A 20,595-nucleotide genomic window follows, 5' to 3' on the forward strand; every position below is an offset into this window, starting at 1 on the left:
GACTAGATAATCTACTCAGGTCCCTTCCGACCTTAGAAACTATGAAACTATGAAAATTCAACTACCTATTTACTGATCCTCATAGGATAATGGAATAGGCTATACTGGAATACACTCTGCTGTACTTCACTGAATAGGCTACACTGGAATACATTTTGCTAGATAGAACTGCCAGCAGGCCCCCTTTTATTTTTTAAGGAAAATTTTTCGTGTTCCAAGTCAAATCAGCCAAATCAATTCCAACTCTGTGAGTCAATCAAGAACCAAATGTGGCCCTACTACCAGCAAATATCCTCCACCTCTGCCTGGGGCTTCAGATGCTTCCAAATCCTTTGGCAGGTATCTGAGGACAGAGTTGTAGCAGGGCAGCCCTATGATATGGACTTTCCTAGTCCAAGATATGAGTGGATTTAGGATCTTGAAAAGGGGAGTGCAGGTGGTGTGCATTATTACATATAACACAACACATATTTTTCCTCCAGTTAAAGAAAAAATAGAAACTTTACCAATATTCTAGGGGCCCAGTGCTATATTATTCAATTTAAGATCAAAGTAAAAAAATATATAACTTTGTTGGAATATGTACTAATTTGCTAGCTTACCTATTAAGTTACAAAGCATAACATACTAAACAAAAATAGTCCAAAGATACTGTGTTATCGATCCTGTGGTCATTATAAGTAAATGTACATCTTTTTCTTCAGATCATGAAACAAAATCTAGTCTTCCTGAGCATCTTGACAGCACATCCAATACTTTAGTCAGTCATTTCTACACTTAAGTTAATGTTGTTGACCTGAATTGAGATTTTTAGCTAGAACTCGCAACAGTGTACAATGCTATGATATAGAAGACAGATATTAGTTTACCAGAAATAGCAAGACAGCAACATTGCATAGGACAGAATAACTGGATTAATGAAACATCAAGACCATTAAAAAGGAGAGAGGGTCATTAACACCTGTGGGTGAAGCAAGATTATCAGGAATCAGGTACTTTATAATGAGCTATGTAATCAATTGACTCCCCCAGCACTGCTGAATCGAAATGCAGATAGCTTTAAAGTTTGGATGCAGCAGGAATCAAAGGGAGGGGGGGTACAACTGCACCACTGCACCCCATCCATCCATCCCTGGTCAGAGAGAGGAAATTCTTTGTAGAGCGCTTTAGAGTGTAATGACTAATGAGAGCAATGAGCCTAAATCAATCTCTCAGATTGTCTGAGGAAGCTTTGATTAGTATGCAGTGCAGCAGCAGTCCAACAGAGGGAGTCTGAACTCAAAGTAGGACAACAGTCTCTGTTGTGGTCTAACTTCATTAAAAATGTCCAGAACAATGGACACCCATGTGTGAGAAATATTTGTTTCTGAAAGTCAGTTATAATTAATGTTTCATCCTTCTTTGCCAAGACTTAGAAATTCTAGTTTGATTACAAAGTTCAATTTCACAGTCTTTATACTATGAATATTATTTCTGTTGTACTTTAGTACTATTCTTTAAGTACCCTTCTTTAGCTCCACTCTTAGGAATTCTTTCCTTCTTCATTTTTTTGAATTTCTTCATTTTAATTCATGTCTCAACTTATTACCCAATCCAGCAGTTTCAATCCAAGAGGCAAATACAAGTGTAGCAGTAATATTAGAAATAAAGATTCTGTTTGTTTGTTTAGGTAATTTCAGGTGTTCATAGCCATGGATTCACATTAAGAGTACTGTATAATTTGGTTGGTATAATCCAAGCTTTGGAATGCATGATAGCATTTCACTGGGTGAGAAAGTCATTGTTGCTTCAGCTGCAGCCATATTCATCTCCCCAGGAAGATTTTAAGCTTCAAAGGAGAATCTGGGTCATGCACATTTGAACTGTGTTTTAGCATATAAAACACGAACATAAAGCAATATAATCTTTTATATCTGCTGGCTCCCCATGAGAAATGGTAATGAAATGGCTGTTCAAGGTGCATTCAACTCCTGTGTCACTGTTTCCCTGTCCCAGAATAGAACAGTCCTTCAATGCTAACTCCAGCAGAGGTTAATTACGTTCTTAACATAGCTTTAGATACTTTAAAGGACACTTTTGTTGCAGTATCAACATGCTAATCTGGAGAGTAAGACATTAGGGAGGTATGAACGTAAAGCAATGTCAGCAGTAAAATAAAAGAAACAGAAAAGGAAAAAGAAAAGGAAAATCCTACAGTTTTTGCCTTCAAGGCTAGACATAGGTTTGAATTTTATGGCTGGAAAAGTCAAACTCCTATATCTTCAATATCTTCTGTTAGCTAAATATTTTAATAAGCACAACTAAATCCAAATTGACTGTTCAATTAATAATAATGTTATAATTATAGTAATACCTCTTAATGGGCAGAACAAGTTATGAATACTTTTTAATCCAAGAAAAGTAAATTACAAAGCAAATATAAAGGATAAAATATGCTTTCTTGATCTATTGATGGTACTGGTTTCTCCCTGAGCAAATGAATTGTAGTACATAGTAAAAATAATGAGGTTCCAGTAATTCAAGACCTCTTTCACTTTTCCACAGCTCCTTTTGAAGACTTGGCTCATGATCCCAGATTATTTCTTGTTCTGTTTCCCCTCAGCTGACCTCCAGAAAGGTCAGGGCTTCCTGCAAGATAGAAAGCATGGTGATTAAGGCAAAATTCTTATCATCAAGAGATAATTAGCCATGTTGCTTAGCCTATAAGGTTATTATCAGGGAGCATTAATACAAAAATTTACTGTTGTGATTAATCATCTTCTACTACATATAAATAACTCCAGCTTTTAAGGAAATTCTATAAATATTTGATATTCTGGAATATTATTAAATCAGTATAAGAACCAAAAAAATTGCATGCAATACTCTTGGTACTGCAATTTTAACTTTTTTCATATTTTTTTCTTTTATGCTCTTGATGAGATTCACATATTTGAAGACAAATTTCTTATCTTGGGGAAAAAGTTAAGTCATGTGTATCCTAGCCAACTACGCATATTTTTCTGAGTATTTTCTCTTATACATATGAAGGTTAAATTACCTCACAAAACGAACTTCTATACCATGGGTAGCTTGCCAATGGTTTGATGTAGTCGAACTTTGAGGGTGACATACAAAAGAAATTTAAAGCGTAAGTCAATTCTTCTCTCTGAGGTTTAAAGAATACCTGTTTATTTGGTGTATGCCCCATCTAGCCTGAGGATTCAGTGATGAGTAGGATGACTAGCAATACTAATAAAATGACAAAAAATCAAATGATTTTTGTTCTGTTTTAAACCTATTTGTCATAGACTTCATCATCTGACCAGCCTCCTTAGTCATCTACATATTCAGCAATGCCTTCCTTATTTACAGGAAAATTGTCATTCTCATATTGAGGGACAACCTCTGCTGCCGCACTTAGGGCAGAGACAAAACCTATTTGCATATAGAGAGTACAAAGTAATGTACAGGTACGTAACCTAGCTCAAGAAGGCTAGCCACAGGAGACTGGATCACCACACAGAATAATTTACACCATTTGGCAACATAAATTAGCTCACAAATTAGCTCTGTGCTGCTGTAACTAGATTACTTCCAGTACTGGATCTAGCTCACTTAAAGCTGACTCAAATATATCTATGCTATATCGCAATCTATAGTGTAAGCATACCCGTTTATGATACAAATAGTTTTATGTGGAATAGTAGGATGAAGAGTAAAACAGACTAGTAGAAAAAGTGTTTATCATATAAATAGTGTTATTTTGTAATTCAGGGGTGACCAAGATATGGCCTGCAGAGCCTTGTCATCCAGCTCATGGGGTTCAGAGGTCCAGCAATTTGACAGCAGAGCCAAATGAGGTCCAGCAATTTGACAGCAGAGCCAAATGAGTTTCCATGGCTAAAGATCCCATTGTATATGGTACAGGGTAAATACATTGTTTTCCTGACAGTGGTGAAGTTTTCTAGGTGGGAATGTGAGAACTGACTATTGGCTCAGCAGCTTGACTGGAATCATACAAAGCTCTGACATCATCTTTAAGTTCAGTTCTCCCTTCTCCAGCTTGTGACAATGATGAGAGAAAGGATGTAGGCAGGATTTTAATTGTTTAAAAACCCATACTTGTGCATATTTACAGTGAATATGTGAATGCTATTAAAAGAAATAAGAGTTCACAAACAAAGAAAAGAAGAGGGCTATCATGAGAGCCCTTCACTTATCCACAACATCAGTGGGAAGTGGTGCTGGCTCCTACCTTGTGGGTCTTTAAGAGGAGGCTTGACGTTTACCTAGCTGAGGTCATATGAGCCCAGTATTCTCTCCTGCCCAGGGCAGGGGGTCGGACTTGATCTACTTAGGTCCCTTCTGACCCTACGTCTGTGAATGTATAAGAGAAATAGTCTTTCAGTCAGAGATGGTGACTGCATTCAGTTTCTTTCTGAACTAACCAATATATTGTTGTCATCATTCAGCTTAAGCGACATCTTCACTACAGAGTTAACACAGATGATTTACCCTTGACTTTCTTTGTGCTACCTTTTATTAAATTGATTTTTTTTTGCAGTAGAGTGTAAAGAAATATGTCTGTCCTTTCAAGGTGCAAGGGGTGTTGCAGCAGCTCTAGCCTGTTACACTCTAGTTTTGTTTCAACAGCCTTATTCAAACCAGTGGCATGACACAAGTCTATCTTGAAGAACAAACATATACCATATGTTGGCATTAATGGAAATTCTCATTTTGCCAGAAAAATGAAACTACAAGACTTGACATGCAGTGGTGGTTATTTTTGGAGCCACCAGTTTTTGTCATAAAGTAGCCGTATGCATGAGCATAGAGCACAGGCAATTTTCTAGAGCACAGTTGTAGACCAAGAACAGGTATATAAAGTAATGGAAATGCACTGTCTTACATATATGAAAGAACAAGTTTTGGCCCTATTGCTAATCTATGAGGAAAGCCACAGTCTTGGAACCATGTCATTCTGCCCATCCTCTGCCAGGTAAGAAGATAGATGCCAATGAAGACGTACAGTCGGCTATGTAAGGTGTTGGAGGATTATTCCTAGGGCTGTTGCAAATAATTAATTTTTTCATTTCAGTGACCAAAGTGGGAAAAAAAAGTCTGGTCAACTAAGCATTCTATTCAACCCCATACAGAATGGGATTCTTTTGTTTGGTTTGTTTTGGAATATTTGGGGCACAAAAGCGAAGTGCCAGATTCATAAGGCAGTATTCACAAAACAGACAGAAGTGGTGTGGTGCCACCTTCCCTTTATACTTTAACCAGTGCAGATATTTAAAATAGTCATTCATCTTCCATGTGCCCCCAGCCACTGTGCAGTAAGATTGGGGTTTATCTTTCTCAATCTCTTCTGTATACGTTGTTCCATTTTCCGTAAAATACTGTTATCAGTTGCATCATTACACTGAAACTTTGGGCATATCCATTGTCCTTTATATAAGAAATTTGTGAGAAGTCATTGAGCTCCTAGATGAAGCAGGTATGAAAATATAGCAGTCTTCAAATACAAAATGCAAATACATGTTCTTCACCCAAAGCAAATAGATAGATGAGTCTACTCAGGAATTTTGCAGATGGACTTTTAGCCTTGTAGTTCTTTGAATAGGAGTATGTGTTTAGGTGTGTCAAATAATGCCTGTCTTATTTCATTAAATAATGCCTACTAATATGCTAAATGAAGTTCAGCCCATCTGAGATCTTTAATGCTTTATTTTAAACATTTGGAAGGATCATAATCCTCATTTGTTCCTGCATTAGACAGAATGGCCTAATAACCCTCCAGCACTTGTGGGATATGGATTAAAGTTCAAGGAAGTGGACTCTTGAAATATTTTAGAAAAGTTTTTTAGATGTGGCCCAAATGATTTATTATGTATTAGAAAGTACACCCTTATAACTTCCTAAACTTTAGCTTTTATCAGCTGTTGAAGGTACTTTCAGGATCATAATATTTAACAAATTCCTGAACTCATTATAAAGTCATTTTCTAGAAATCTCTTTTATAAAATTTAATATCAGAATTAGAAGATGACAATGAAAGGCTACATTTGGCTGGCAGCATAAATCCAACAACAGAGTTGTAGGATGTTTCACTTTTGTTTTCTACCTGCTACATCCTGCCCTTTTTGCATGTTGGAGGGCACATTTCCTCTCAGAGAAAAAGTACAGGGTTAGTTTAATGATCCCCAATGAAACCAGGTCATTATCAGAAGAGCAGGTGAGATAAAAAGGAAAGGAGTTAGAAGAAACAAAATAAGCAGTGACACACTGAAAATCTCAAGCCCTGCTGGCAGGGTAGCAAGCTGTGCAAACACATGATAGGTTGCAATAAGTGCTGGAACAGAACAAAAAGTTACAAAAGGCAACTGAAAATTTGAAACAAATTTTAAAAATCACCCCCCCGCAAGGTAAATCTTGAAAGACAACATGCTCCAAATACTGACATAGCACCCAGAATGGAGGAAGAAATGGAAAAAGGTGGCTCTTGCAAAATTAAAGAAAGGATCATGGGATAATTGGGATGGTTACTGGGATGGAGATATATGAATGACCTAGATCAGTGGTTGTCAACCAGTGGTACATGTACCCCTAGGGATACTTTAAAAAGTTATAAGGGGTACACAGAACGAATGAACGGCCATGAGCGCAGCCTGGCAGTATGGAAAAGCCGGGTCGGCTGGTAAGTCTGTTGTGGAGAAATGAAGTGGGGAAGAAAGGGAGATAGGGGGGCCTCGTGGTGAGGGAGGTAGGGAGTGAGGCAGGAGCAGGGGCAGGCACTGCATAGCCAGGGTGGACCAGGGAACGGAGCCACCAGGGGGCTCAGAGAGTAGGGGCAGTTCCCACTGCTGCACACATGCCAAGAGGTCATGGGGGCATGTGCCCCAGATCTGTGCACAGAGCAGGGTGCGCTGGGGCTCTGCTGAGCTCTTCCCGGTGGAGGGGCTGGGCCAAGCTGTGCTTGGGGTGGGCAGCAGCAGTGCTGGGAAGGGGCTATAGGGTAGGGGCAGCAGCCACCCTAAAATTTGCCATAGCCCCCTTCCAGCACTACTGCACACCTCTAGGGCAGCCCAGCCCAGGCCCCCATCAGGAAGAACCCAACACTGCCCCAGCCCCAGCCCACAGTGGCAGCCCGCCCTGTCCTGCACTCAGATCCAGGGGCACATGCCCCCCATGCCCTCCCAGGGTTCATGCAGTGGCAGGAGCCACCTGCCCCCCCACACACACACTCCTTGGACAAGCTGCTCACGGCTCCATCCCGCATCACAACCCAGCTGAACACAGCCTGCTTCAGCCCCAGCTCTACTGCTTCCCCATAGGCAGAAGAAGAAAATATGATTGGGAGGGTCAGCACACATGAGTGCATGCACCCCGCCCCTCCGCCAGCAGGTATGTCTGTTGTGGGGAAGCAGTTAGGGGGCAAATCAAGGCCCCTGCAGTTAAGGAAGGAGTGGGGCAGAGATGGGCAGGGGCTGGGGTGAACAGGACCCCAGGGCAGGTCATGGGACACTTCAAGCATGGGCAGCTCATCCAGAGTGTGAGGGGGCTCCTTCCACTGCACACATCCCCAAGGCAGGTACAGGGGGCATGTGCCCCCCTGATCTGTGTGTGGGGCAAAGGCAGCTGCTGCTACAGGCTACTTTCCACACCCTGCTGCCAGTGCCCCAGGAGCAGCATAATATGCACTGGCTGTTCTACCTGCCTCCTGCACACAGCTGAGTCTAACCTGGCCCAAACTGTTACGTCATAACTATGATATATATATTTAAAGCATATATTAATAATGCATTTAATGTTAATTAGTGTAGCCAGCCTTAAATTACATAATTGGTATCATTAAAAACAAGAAAATAAATGGGGTACATAAGCTGAAAGTTTGAGACAGAAGGGGTACACTTGTTAAAAAAGGTTGAAAACCCCTGACCTAGACCAACCACCATCCAATGACTCATGAACAATAGCCACTGTACCACAACCACACCATATGAAAGCCAGGTTTCAAGAAATCCTATTCTGAAACCTAGAACAATACCTGCAAAAGCAGTAGAGATAGAAGTGAATGAAAACTTAAAAGAAATCCACTGAGTCCACCCTTGCTCATAAGAGGAATGGATCACCTAGTTTTAATAAAATCATACATGAAATAAATCAATGCAGCCACAGATTCCTCAAAATCTACCCATGCTAAAATCATGTTGCCTTTCACAGGGGGTACAACACTTAAAGGGACAGAGCAAGCAGAGTTGTACCAAGGATTGATGTATTAAATCAATTGAACAAACACCTGGGCAAAAACTGTGTACAGGTCATACAAAGGCATGTGCAGACCAATGTAGATAGGGCATGGATGCATAGATAGGTATAACAAGATAACTTCAAAACAGTGTCTAACCCACTGGGTTACCACCTGTCTGTAAATTATTCTTTTTCATGATGATGGTGCAAGATGTGCAATCTTATCATGAGATGTGTGAAAGGGATAGTCGTGCTCGGTGCTGGATAGTCTGGTGCCTGTGTGATATGACTAGGGCAAGAACACCTAGAATAGGATACCCATGAAGCCAAGATACAGATGGAATGTGATACTTAATTTGTTGTGATCGCTATATAAAAGGAGAATTGGAAATCAAGGGAACACTGTAGTAGCCAAGGGGAGCCTGTGTGGTGTTGTGCCAACAATCTTGTCCCATGTAAAAAATGCATTAATACCCAGTCTGATGTACTTAAGCCAAAACATGTTAGGGCTATGCTAGTAGGCAATAAACCTGGCCAAACTGTCACTGTACTGAGCCTGTTGTTCTTTAAGACAAGATTATTGTTTGGATTTCACGGCTGAGACTTTGGCCAGTACCACAGTTGCTGAGACTTCAACACTGACAATGCATCAGTAACACTCAACAAGGATGCCACCAACAACCACACTGGTGACTCTGACAACACAGCTCTGCTACATTTCTTTGTTCTCTTAGTAATGCCATCAGCTTCGTAATTTGGGGTAGGCAAGTGGGGTGTGAGAATTAGGTGCTGACTTAAAGGGGGTCATCTTCAAGGCCCCCCTGTGCTCATCCACTCTACTCAGCATTTTCCAAACCTCTTTTGCACTCCCTCACCCCTCTAATGGACCTCTCTTCCGACTGCAGTGCTGCTTCTCTGACCTGATTATCCATGGTGTCCCAACACTTCCTACTCTGATGCCATGTCTGCTGTCTTGCCCCTGAATTTGCCCTGCAGATCGTCTACAAGCATGCAACTGTTTGGCACTTGGTGTTGTGGATAAGTGATGTAGCCCTCCACACAAAGCAGGGAGGACTGGGAAGCTGTGAAGTAGAGAAAGAACTTTCCTGGCAAGCTTTGCCATAGCAAGTGTAGCTGACTATTTGGGTTGCAAGAGTGACAATAAGGTTTGGGAAATGCTGGCCCAGGATTCGTATCTTATTCATTTAGTTACATCTCTGAATGCCATCTCCACATTCTAGACAGATTGCTCTTTCCTTCCTCCCTTTCTTTTTTTCCCCCTTTTCCCTGAACTATCTTACATTCTGGTCTCTTTCTCTTCCACATTTGCACCCTCCTCATTTTCTCCCCTTCCTTCATCCTATTCCTCTTTGTTCTCTACATTTTCAGGCTAGAGAGACATCCCCCTTCTCCCAGTTTTATAGTCATCCTGGCCTTCCCCCAGTGGGTCCTTTTTCAACGTTGCATTTGCTCCCAATCATCCTGTTAAAGGACAAAATGGCATGTGCAGAAAGAGACTAAGCCTCAGAAGCACTTCCTCAGGCTATTGTTCTCTGCCATATTGAAAATACATTTCTCCTACATAGGTTGAAATCTATACCCAGTCTCAGTGCTAACTTATAAAAAAAAGGGTGAGTTACTGGATATGTATACTTAATGTATATCCATGGCTGATGCATGGGGTTTGATAACATATTACCTGGTAATTGTGGAATAAAGGTCTCATTGAATGGCTTTACAATGTCGAACGACATGGCTTGCCATCACTCTTCCCCCCCCAAACTTTTGCATTCTGTAGTGCTACCAGCTCAACTGAATCTGCCCTAATTTTGTACATTTGTTTTCTGAAATTCCTGCCGCCGCCTCCTCTTCACTATGTGGGGCAGCTAGAGCACTTCAGGAACTAGCAGGGTTTGCTAAAACAGCCTACTTCTGTTGCCTTCAAATACAGATCTGTGAAAATGCACCACTACTGTAAAAACCCACTTCATTCTTCATATCATTTCCTAGTAGTGGTGCACCTACAGCACCAATTATTTCAAACCAGCTCTGCTACTCAAGTTTGTTTGCAATACACCTCTGTTGCTTAGCAGCACATAAACCATAGCTCTTGTCAAGATTCACAACAAACTGAAGCTATTATTTATTTGCATAAATATAAGAAGAGATTAAATGAGGATAGCCCCATGGATTTATTACCAAGCAGCATGACCTTCATACATATAGCATCCCTATGCTATAACTATGCTTTTTCTTCTTCATTGAAAGAGGTGCAGAAAACTTCATGGGGGTGGGGGGGGAGGGGAGGGAGGGAGTGTCAACATTTCAACAATTGAAATATTTTCACAGAAAACTAGAATATTATTGTTCTAAATGGTGCTGTGGTGCCTTGTGGAAGCTGTAATTTAAATGCCATATGCTCCCATTCTCCTCTATGGGCTGAACGAATTGTACATCCCATGATACAAAACTCTCCCTTACTGGAGAGTGGACCTGGTGCATCATAGAAGATATGGTCCATTAATTTTCAGGATTTGGCCCAAAGCTTTTTTTTTTCTGGCTGACATGCAGCTAATGTACACTGCTGTCTGACTGTACGTAAGTGTATCCAGCAACATTTTCCATTTCACTTCCAACCTCTCGCATATTATAACTGTGCAACCATTGGGTCAGGGAAGGTCCAGATGCAGCTCCTTCTGCTTGCCCCTCTCATAAGCACCTGCTGCAGGTCAGTGGTACGCAGAATTCACTGGGAAGCAAGGGTTCCAGATGTTGCTTTTTCTAACACTTCCTAAATTGCAGGTCATTACTGAGACTCCCTTGGAAGACGATGGAAGGAGCTCCCAGGTTTCCTACTGAAAGTGCTTATGGAAAGATCTTTCCCATTGGTTGGTCCTAAACCCTGCTTCTTGCTCCTTTTTCTCACCAAACAATGAAGATAGCCAATCAGCTTCTGAGAGCTCTGTGAATTCACATTTGTTGACACGTTGCTGGGCAACACCTGGGAGAGGAGAGGGAGACTCCCATTTCCATGGCACCAGAAAATTCTAGCCTTTCAAGCCCTGTTGTTGGTAACACAGCAGGGGGATCATAATGTGGGGGTTTAAGTGCTGCGATCACAAGGTAAGACAAGAAAAAGTTTTTGTAGAGAATTAGAGAAAATGTGCTTTATTTTATGGTCTTCGAAATCTGTTGCTTAAGCTGCAGAGTTTCTCTTTTTAAGAAGACAGGAGCAAGAATCAAAATCCAGAATCAAAATGCCCATGTTCTTGGGGGAAATTAGGATCTAGATCTAAATTTTGCTGCCTACACCCTTTTAAACAGGGATAATTTTTAGAGTAAATTGTCAATGTACTTCCTTCAGACTCTCTGGCCATTCAGTTCAGATGATTCCATGAATGCCTTAAAGGTAACAGGATAGAAAAATAATAAAGCTCCCAGCTCAGGCAGTGAGTGGGGAAATATGAAAACCATGTTTGTGATGTTTGCATAGAAGTAATCCTTCTGGCCCTTAAGAAAGCTGGGCTGTCTATTTGACTGAATACAGATCTGAACTCTGGGAACTGTTGCATTCAAATCGCAGCTCTGCCATGCTCTTGCTCTGTGGCTTTGGAGGACTCAGTTAATCTGGTTACACCTCAAATTCATGTTGGGTTAGACACATGATCACGTTTTCCAATGTCACAGTGACGATTGGGTAATTAAGCCCCTTCTTTCACCCCAGAAATCAAACACAAATAGCCCAATGTGCAGGATGCCTACAGATCTCTGAGACTTGAAGAAAATAGATTATTGAGGAGAACAGGTTTAAGTAGTTTTTTTCCCACCAACATTGATTGATTTGTGACTATTTGACAATTTAATTGCTTATGTAGTTTCTTTCTTTCTTTAGCACATCTCATTTGTACAGGCCACCAGGGCAGATACATAGGCTCTGTGGGCAAACCATGCTTAGCTTCCTTCCCTCATTCCATTTTCTTTCAGATGAAAACCAAATTTGATTATTCTGATATTTAAGGAGGGGGGAAAGTGCAAAAAAAAAATCATAATGTATAACATTTTGGATACTGGAAGTTAAAAGACCTTACTTGATGAGCAGAATAACCACAACTGGCATGTGAATTATTGACCGTAACACATCACAGAAAAAAGTACAAATGAAACTACATATGTTCCTTGTTGAAAATTTCCGGTTGTGATTTAACTTTATGCTGACATACATAAAATGATCTCTTCTCCAGGGATATAGCTGATAGAGTTTTTGCTCAAATTATTAGCATAATTGACATCAGTGCAAAATTTACTAGTGTTTTATTTCATTTGGCATTTTCATTAATCCAGGAATCTAGTATTTGATTTGGAAAAGGAATGTTGGGCTTCTAACTAGATGAAGCTTATTTTGCAGCTTAGAGTTTGGGTATGCATATTTTACATTGTTCTTCATTTAACTGACATTATTTAGGGTATTTCAGGCTGCTGTTCTATATATTTTTCCATAGACTCATGAATTTGAATGAAAACCTGGTATTTGAAGAATTGCAAGACAGAAAACAAGATATATAAACAAATAATATGAATAACAACATAAATGAGGAGAAAGCAAAACTAAAAGTAGTAAAATTATAAAATCATCAAAGCATAATGGGAACAATGAAGTACTCAGACCAGTAGATCTTATTTGTGGCATCCCAAACTGATGACAGTCAGTCAACATTGACGCTGTAGCAAAGAGACATTTTTCTTGTGGCAGAAGCCCATGTTTTTAAAAAATGACAGGAATATTTTTTCAGATAAGGGTATTGTGGCACACTGTTGGTGCCTGCCACTTTAAAGGCCAGCAGGTGCTTGATTGCGGTGGCTATTTTAGATCTCTGGCCGCCCATATAAACAGGGCAGTTTGCTGCTGGCAGGCCAGGCAGAAACATTGCTTGGCTGCAAGGCTGTATGCAACATCCTGGAGGTAAGGGCAGGAGCTTAAGGGGATGGTTTGGAGGCTCTTAGTCCCTGGCATAACCTAAAACTGCACCCTGCTGGGGAGTGGGTGGCCTGCTGGAGCTCCTGGTGGCACAGGAGCCCCCAGGAAATACCAGGCCAGTTACCACCATGGTGGAAGGCGGGTTAAGGTTGCCTTAACCCCTAGCCCCCACAATAGCTGTGGGTACAAGGGCGCCAGGCACGGCTATGGCCACCTGAGCCCAAGGAGGGTATAAGACCCAGATGGGGTCTGGCACAGCTACGGCCACCTGAGCCCCCACTAGGGAGGGAAGCCCTGTGGCCCTGGTGAGGGGGCAGAGATGAGAAGCCCCACTGGGGGGAAACCAGAGGGCTGGGGGCTATCTGTGTGTGGAGAGTTGCCCCAGGAGGGGCCAGGGCAATCTTGGATGCAGTCAGGTAATTGGCTGACCACTACTCTGGTGACAGTCATGAGAAAGGCCCAAAATATGGTACATCTGCCATTCACGGTATGAGCTAGATAAAGCCTGTGGCTGAAGGGGCCTGCTCCAGAAGGGAGCAAGGTGGTATAAGTTGTCAATGCATGAAAGAGATCCTGTGAGAGGGTGCAGTGTGAATGTGTGTGTGTGTAAGGCCTGACAACAAGGCCTGAGCTTGGTCTGGCTGTAGGCCCAGAGCATTGGGTCATCTGGATGCCATCTGCAAGGCGTGGGCTGTGGTGTAGGGGAGGAACAGAGCTGCAGATGGCTCCCCCTGGCATCAGGGCAAGAATGGGCAGTTTTCTGCCTAATTAATACCATCATTATGTATCATCAAGCCATGGCAGGAAAGGAGGTGGGCAGCTGGCCCAGAAACAGGTGGGCAGGCCAATGACAGACCGGCCCCAAGAAAGCCTCCCTGTTACAGGTATTAAAAATTCATCATCAACTTGCAGCTGATTGGGACATCTGGTAAATTATTACTCTGTTTCTTACAGCTTCCCTACTACTCTATGCTGTGATATGCTCACATTAATTGAGTCCAAACAGTTTTTGAATGCGAGGCCTTTAACTGCTATTTACATATAGCAGAAAGCAGGAAGGGATTTAATAGTTAACACTCTTACCTGAATCACGAGGGACATTTTTAATCATACTCCAGGGGGTGAGGTACTTTAATTAGAGCAGCTCTCAGGAGCTGCTCTAATTAAAGTGCCCACAGTGTCTTGTGTATTGAGCATCCCACACTTCAGAATGGCAGCAGGTTTTTTTTAACTAAAGCTTATTTGATGCGCTTTAGTTAAAGTTCTCCTAAGGCCATTTTGAAGCATGGTGACACTGAATACATGAGATGCCGAGGCTGCTGGAGTATGCTAATTAGCACACGTAATTACAGCACATTGGAGCAGGTGTCCTACAGATCTACAGGTACCCTACAGTAGGCTATTTATACATGTTACATTTTTCTAGGTTTAATCTGGACTACAGCCATCACTATATATATGTGGATGTTTTGTAGTCTGAATTAAAATTAGCTCCAATCCAAATGAGCTAATCCTCATTGAAAGTTAATACAGACTAAGACAGTCCAAACTAGGCAGTTTAAACTGTATTAATTAACATGTATATATGGTGATACTTTTAGGAAAAACAGGCGTTAGGCAAGATAAGCATTGCAAATATCAATCCCTGCAAGGGAAACTCAGTTGGGTTCTGGCAACACAGCAGAGGCTATCAGGCACAAAGTAACATCTTTACAAAGTCAAATGTGCCAACAGCACCTCACTGGCCATGTCTATACATGCATTAATGTGCTATTGCTACTGTGTATTAAGTTTATTACCTCTAATATGAGGTACTACATAAATGTGCAGTAACTGGCACTATGCACAGTATTGTTTTCCACCCCTGTGATCCTCACCGCCAGGCGTTTGCATTGTCACAGACCTGCATTTTGCATTTTGGCTTCTATTCTATGCAGGAGAGCACACAATTCACCAGCAGACTCTCGATATGCCTGAAGAAGGGTGTTTATGCCTGAAAGCTTGCAAAGAACTTTTTTTCCAGCTATTTAGCCTGAAAAATTTGCATTCTCAAAGAATCTGCTGCCTGATCTTTCAGTGTCTCCATCTGGAAATGTTTCTGTGCCTCTCAACTTTGGACCCCTTTTATATCTATTCTCATTTTTTTTCTGGGGGCTGAATACAGGATTAATTGATTTACAAAATGAGGAGAATAAATCAAACAAGTGCTACTAGGTTAGAGTAAAAGGATCTTCAGCTCAAAAAATTACAAATAGATTTTGGCATCAAGTAGTAACTGCTTGTAATAAAATACAAGGATAAATATAGAATCCAAATCTTTTGGATGTTGTAAAAATTAGCAAGTATGTCAGTAAATGTATGTGCATTATTTTATTTAGAAAATGATAATTAATATTTTCAATATGAGCATTCTTTAAACATAGCCAGAAGGGTAATTATAAACTTTCTTGATTAGAAGCAGCACAAAGACAATTTTTTTTCTTCCAAAAAGTAAACTCCATATGCAGATATGCTGTCTATAGACCAGCAAGCTGCACATTTCAAACTAAATAGTACACTGAACATGCACAGGTGCATACACACAAATCACATGCACTAATCCTAAAATGTGTCCATTGAAGGAGACAACCAACAGAAGACAGAGTTCATGCATAGATGTCTAACCCAGAACCTGCCTTTTTTAAAGTCATTCGCTCTTGCAAGGAAATTAAAAGAAAATACATTTCCTAGCAAGAAATAACTTCTTGAACAAAAAGCTTCACTAAGGTCCCTGACAGGATTTAATCTACCATCCCAACATTTGCACTTCCTGACATGCCACATGCATGGCAGGATGCATGATTTTGCAATTAGGGATTAAATCCCAATCATGCCCCATTTGCCAATGCAGGGGGAGCCTGGGATCATGATTACCTGCCTCGGCAACTTGAAACCTGGGGACGCATCCAGATGAGCACAGTTGTGCAGTATGTGCAGATATCCATGAGTCAAAAAAAAAAAGGCAGTAATAAAAACAGAGCAATGCACGCTTGGCCAGCACATACTGCTGAAAAGCAGAGCTGGGTTGCCCAAAGCCACACTCCACTGCCAGCCAGGCTCTGTGCAGCAGAATCACCTCAGCTGCAGCCCCAGGAGGCCCCCAGGGTCCCAGGTAAGGCTGACGAGGCCAGCCCAGTGCCGGCCCCAGTCTCCCCTACCCCACCCGGGGCAACTTGCTGTGTGCCAAAGTTCACATGGCATGGGCATTCCATGGCAGACAATATGGGCAGCTGATGCCTCCTGATACTGGAGTGGGGGGAGTCCCCAGCAGCCAGTCGCCAAGCAGTGGTCAATCTCCACCACCGGCAAAAGTGCTGGCAGCGCTTCTCTCAGTACCCCCACAATCTTGTGGGGTGGGGAACCAGCCATCACTCCCCACTCCCCAGCCTTCAAGTGCCAATCTTGGGGTGGGGGGGTACATGCCTCCCCCCCCATGCCCTCCCTACAAGTCACCTATGGGAATAACTTTGTGGCTCATTTACTCTATTACCACGCCTTAAATTGAATTGAATGTGTAGCTAGGTTACTACTTAAGGCCCGATTAAGCTGATAATCATGTAATGTAATGCAAATCCTTAGGACTCACAGTAGATTTAAGGACAATGTCATCTTTATTAAAGCATGTCCCAAAACTTTGCATTTTGAAAATTTTCAAAGAAAAAAGAAGTAACTTTTTCATGAAAATGTTGATAAATTATTTTTTTATTTGCTCTGCTATCATCACAGTTGCTCACAAATAAAAATAAATTTTATTAAAGTCACAAGAAGTCTCTTTCAGAACTAGACAGAAAACAATTATTTTATCTCTCAAAAAATTGAGATTATAAAAACATTTCTCTTCTGTGTCAGGATAGCATGCAGGAAAAAAACAACTTTCTGGGTCATTCACTCAAGCTTTCCACTGCAACAAGCAAATACAGTCATGAACTTACCTTGGTAAGTTCCTAAGATGTTTTAAGTTGTTTATTCCATGAGAGAGACCCTTCAAAATTTATCATACAAAAAAACAGTGCAAGGGAGAGACCCACCCCATCCCACTGCACCAGTGAATGCCCTAATCTGGATGATGGTAGATCAAAATTCAAGTACCTGCTCTGTCCCAGATTAAAAGCTGGGACCTCACTCCTACATACCATGTGCCTGACCTCTTGGGCAAGGGTCAGTTTCTCTTTTGTTCTGAAAAGTGGTTTACACTATAAAAATTTTATTGAACTTTGTAACATTGTGCAAAAAGAAATCATCTTGACTAATCAACCTTTTCTGATCAGGAAAACACATATGGCCAGAAAATTCCTGACTGGCTCTATTCTAGCTGTTTAATTAGGGGATAGTACAATGTTATTTTTGTTTATCTACACAATACTGCTTTTTAGTATCTGAGACTCACAGCTACTAAAGAGTACTTGCCCTCAGCTATGTGTGTCTATCCCTGTTTAATGAAGGTATTGAGACCAACCCATGTTCTGCAGACAAGTTGTGGGGGTGTCACATCCCTTAGTGCCTATTACACATGTGGCTGCCTCTCTTGTTGAACAGGCTTCACTTCTGGACATTTCTGAGTGCATTACTCATAAGAGATTTAAGCCAGGCTCCTGTGATATTAGATCTTACCGCAGGGGCAGGCAATTATTGTGAGTGGAGGGCCACTTACTGAGTTATGGCAAGCCATCGAGGGCCACATGACAGACAGCCAGCAGCAGATAAATATTAATTTTATCATTTTTTTAGGGGCCCCGTGGGCCAGATAGAATGGCCTAATGGGCTGCATCTGGCCCGCAGGCTGCATTTTGCCCACCCCTGTCTTACAGTCTCACAGGGCTTTGCAACTGCCAGAAGTGGGTGTATATGCCAATATTTTGTGAGAAGATCTTGAGAACTATTCCTTAAGACAGGAGGATATACAGAAATGTGGATCTTGCTCAGCTCTGACAAGATAAATCAGCCTGACTGGGAAACATGGTATTTCAATCCTTTTTTCAATGTACTTAATTCAGACTTGATCAGATAATGCATGTTTCTTTTGACTTTACTAAAATGATAAGAATTTACTTCCTTGACTGACTAAAGGGGACTGTTATTTGGAGAAAAATATAATATACAGGAAATATATAAAGGTTTTGAATTTGGATGGATTTGCTAAGAACATAGTTAGAAAGTATTTATTTTTTGCTTTTTGTCTTTCAGTTAAAAGATGTCATATAATAAAATACAGCAGATTAGCCCACACTGTTTAAAAACTGTTTTGAAGTATCTTATATCATAGATTTCTAGCCCAATTTAAAAATTGAGCAGTATAAGGCAACTTTAGCACAAAGAGTGCTATTTCAATCTATTATTTAGTATTATATGTTTTCCCTTAAGAAATAGTTAGAAGGCTTGTGGAAAAGTTTGAAAACCATTTAATACTGAAAAAATATGCCTGTAACGTATGGCATTTATTTTCTGTATCTTCCATAAGTATTTATTGCAGACATTTGTGTTAATGTAAGAAAAACACCACATTTTGAGAAGCAAAAAGCATCACCTGTTGCAAGCAAAGGAACTTTAGTTTGCAGATGTTGATGGATATTTGCATTGGAAGTGGGCATCCTGCCCTTAATAATCCCAGACGTGCATGCACATTTTTGTGAGTATGATTAAGTAACCAACTTTTGAAAACATTAGCTAGCTCTAAAGCAGCATTTGCTCCATTAGGGTTTCATGTGTAAAGCACCAGATTGGCAGTCAAGAAATATATACTCAGTTCCTGCCTTTGCAACTGACCTTCTGTGTGACTGTGAGCAAATCACTTTACTTTTCTTCTTGTCTTTTGTTAGTCTATTTAGCTTACAGCCTCTTCATGGGACACACTGTCTCTTACTATGTATTTGTACATAGCCTAGTACAGGGGAATCATGTTCCCAGGGTTAGGACTTCAACTTGCTACTGTTACATAATTAAATTGGTGATGATGATTGTAAACCTATTTGTGAGATATTTTTTTTTTAATAATTGGATGTCACAAGTAAGATTATAACTTTTTCTGACAACCAGTGTTCCACTGGTCAATGTGAAAATAAATTTTGTGTCCCAAGTAGGAATTCTCACTACAGCCATCAAGTGAAGGTTAAGCACAAAAAGTGAAGAGTTGTGGACAGCAGTGAAGGCAGGCAACGGGTCAAATTCTACAGTCCTAAGTGAAATTCTCTCTTAACCAGTGAGAGTTTTCCCTGAATAAGGGCTTTGGCACATAGGACTTCTCTTAATATGTGCTGACACAGAAGTTTTTTAATAAGATGTACTTTTTTCATTTTCTTACATGACAGTCACAGCCTGAGGAGGGTGCCCAATTGACTGCTTTGTTTACATCCCACCATGCAGAGACCTATGTGTTTTAGCTTCACTGGGCCTTCTGAGACCTGCTGACTCTGGCTTTAGCCTCTTTAGCACACTTCCTTGGTCTAGCCATAATCCGCATTCGCAAAAGTGGGTCCTTTCAGTTCAGCTGCCAGAGGCTTCCAAAATTTACCCACCTCCCCGCCCCCAGATTCCCCCATTATTTTAAATGCAGCCTTTCCCAGAGCTCCTGCCGTATGGGCACTCTCCATTTCTTTTAGCATTTCAGGGGCAAGAGATAATGAAAGCAAGCAGAGGTTTTGTAAGGATTTTAAAAACCTCATTTGTTTTAGTTAGGCCCTAGCTTGCATATGGACATAGGACTGGAAGGGTCTGGAATGCAATCCCCTTCTGCCTCTAGACTCCCACTGTAGAATCCCTTTCATAAACTAATCAAGCTCCATCTTAAAAATAATAATATTTTGCTGCCTCTGTTACTTCAAGTTCCCCAGCTCAGTCTCTTGAGCATTCTTTGGGCTGGTGTCAGTCCTCTACGGGGGTCAGGATTCTTTCTGTCCATCTGCATATAGTTTATACTCTAGAGCATCTTTCTCTTTCCTCCTCTGCCCGTTTTATGTAGTTTCTCTCTCTTTCAAAATATCTTATGATCGACTCGGTATTTTAAAAGCTTCCATTCTGTTTGTCAGGTGAATCTCTAAACAGCCTCCATTCCCAGAGTTCAGATATGAAAACCGGTTTACCCTGGGAAATAGCCAACATTTTGGCCAATGGTACTTCACCCACATTTAATTACCCCAATTGTTAGCCCCGTGCCAGGTGAAGGAACTTCTCCCATCACTTCTTGTGAGTTTTAGGTCAATATGGAGGCAAAAGGACATCAAAGAAGACAGCCACATCCCACACTCAAACCAAATTTGCAGTCTGACAGACACGTACAAATAATCCCCAGTACAAAATAAAATGTCCATGCTGTACATTGACAGATTTCCCCCAGTTGTCACAACTAGTTT

At 41.1% G+C, this 20,595-nt stretch overlaps 1 protein-coding gene and 1 long non-coding RNA gene across 2 annotated transcripts in view; one reads left to right on the forward strand and one right to left on the reverse strand.

The window, feature by feature from the left end:
• Positions 1-340: 340 nt before the first annotated feature.
• The window catches only part of LOC149868363 (uncharacterized), a 56,182-nt gene continuing 35,927 nt past the window's right edge, over positions 341-20,595 (reverse strand). Inside the window, exon 3 of the long non-coding RNA XR_016441235.1 lies at positions 341-2,628. This is a non-coding gene — a long non-coding RNA (uncharacterized LOC149868363). The remainder of the gene's footprint in view (positions 2,629-20,595) is intronic.
• The window catches only part of ZNF475 (zinc finger protein 475), a 46,882-nt gene continuing 37,579 nt past the window's right edge, over positions 11,293-20,595 (forward strand). The window contains exon 1 of the mRNA XM_090038452.1: positions 11,293-11,358. The gene's annotated coding sequence lies outside the window, so the exon portion shown is untranslated. The remainder of the gene's footprint in view (positions 11,359-20,595) is intronic.

This window comes from Crocodylus siamensis, chromosome 3 (assembly GCF_052110815.1).
Source record: "Crocodylus siamensis isolate JL-2025a chromosome 3, ASM5211081v1, whole genome shotgun sequence".
Taxonomy (NCBI): Eukaryota; Metazoa; Chordata; order Crocodylia; family Crocodylidae; genus Crocodylus; species Crocodylus siamensis.